The sequence below is a fragment of the Microtus oregoni genome, unplaced genomic scaffold (assembly GCF_018167655.1).
Source record: "Microtus oregoni isolate MIOR12 unplaced genomic scaffold, Mior012 000021F_ref0000039, whole genome shotgun sequence".
NCBI lineage: Eukaryota > Metazoa > Chordata > Mammalia > Rodentia > Cricetidae > Microtus > Microtus oregoni.
The window spans coordinates 249,992-251,865 of NW_024543080.1; the positions used below are offsets into that span (position 1 = coordinate 249,992).

The 1,874-nt window shown below is 41.8% G+C and overlaps 1 pseudogene; it reads left to right on the forward strand.

The window, feature by feature from the left end:
* Nucleotides 1–295: 295 nt before the first annotated feature.
* LOC121460650 lies at nucleotides 296–694 on the forward strand (annotated as a pseudogene).
* The last annotated feature ends 1,180 nt before the right edge of the window (nucleotides 695–1,874 follow it).

The window sequence follows — 1,874 nt, forward strand, 5'->3', positions numbered from 1 at the left end:
GAGGCAATAAGTAAAGACATAGATTTTCCCTTACGTTGAAGGTTGTGAGTCTGAGTGCAAAGGTCCGTAAGGGACCCAGCACAATGAAAGAGGGAGTGGTGGAATTAATTTACAAGTGGATATCTCAGAAACATCTAGGTCATATGTGAGGCCCTTGGGTTTGATCCCAGGACTGGAGCGAAAAAAAAAATAGATCATCAGTCCCATCAGATGGTAGGGCGATGCCCTCAAAAGTCTAGAGAAAATTTACTGACAAGAACACGTAACAGAGAAGTTTTCTCTCTTCACATGGCTGATGCTCACTACGGCACCACGGAAAGATGTGAACCCCAAGAAGTTGGCCTGGAGGCTTTATTTGGAATTTACTCATCCAGTAGAAGATGAAATTCTTGATTCTGGAAATTTCCGACAGTTTCTTTGGGAGAAAGTAAGTCAGTGGAGAAAGTGAAAAGCATGGGAATGAATGGTGGTCACACTGAACACTTGGAGAATAAAACCACAGCTGTTTCTAGAAACGGTTCTCTAAGAGGCACTTGAAATATCTTACCAAGAAATTCCTTAAGAAGAATAATCGATTGGCTTCAGGTGGTTGCATCCGGCAAGAATACTTACAAACTTCATTATTTCCAACATTAATTGAGATGAAGATGAGTCGAGTCTGGCCTTTGCATTTAATGAAATGGAAGTATACTGAAGACATTTAAAATTTGACTTTATCAGCAAATAAAAATTATTGTACTCACATTGCTGGGTAGTGGTGGCACCGTCTTTAATCCCATTACTCGGGAGGCAGAGGCAGGAGAATCTCTGTGAGCTGGAGGTCAGCCTGTTCTACAGAACGAGTTCCAGGACAGGACCCAAAGCCACAGAGAAGCTGTCTCAAAAAAAAAAAAAGTATACATAACATACAAGCATAGGTTTACAATGATAATAAAGTGAACATCCACAAAACCAGCACTCTACTAAAGACATTTACCACCTCAGACACTCATGACATGCCAGAGGACCCTGTCTGTCCTGCCACTCACAAAACCAGCACGCTACTAAAGACATTTACCACCTCAGACACTCATGACATGCCAGAGGACCCTGTCTGTCCTGCCACCCACAAAACCAGCACTCTACTAAAGACATTTACCGTCTCAGACTCTCATGACACACAGAGGACCCTGTCCTGCATTCTTCCTTTGGCCCAGGCTACAGTAATCTGAATTTTGTGCTAGTAATTTCCTTTCAGCTTTGCTACCTATTTATGTATTGCTGGCCAATGTAATTCTGGTTTGAAAAAATACACAATATCACATAAAATGTATCTGCTATCCTTTTGATGACATGTTTTCCTTGGATACTATCACTAATGTATTCTTTAGTGCAACCATGTTGCTATAAGCACCTGGGTCCTTTGCGACAATCTTCTTCACCTCATGGTAATACAGCCACACCGGCTTTGCTCTGCCTAGACCCTAGCAAACTATGTCTCTCCGCTGGCTTATACAGGCTCTGTGCACCACGCTGACAAACCCTGATACTAACATATAGCTCGCTTTGATCTGAGAGCTGTTATGCTTTCGCTGGCTTATTTAATGTGCTCCCTGACTACAAATCTGCGATCTTATCTCCCGCTTCATACTTCTCATAGCTCTGGTTTTCACCCTTTTTCCTTGCTTTCTTTAGAACCACTCGAGTGCCCCTTCCATGTCACCACTCCCGTACAGAAAACTGTTCAAACATGGAATTTCTAATCAAATTATAAAAGTATGAAGGAAGAATAAAAATCTTTTCAGACATAGAGGGACTCAAAATTGTCTTAATCTGGTCTTATAGAATCTCATCTGAACGTGGTAACAGTTACATGTGGGGATGAGCTGGGGAAA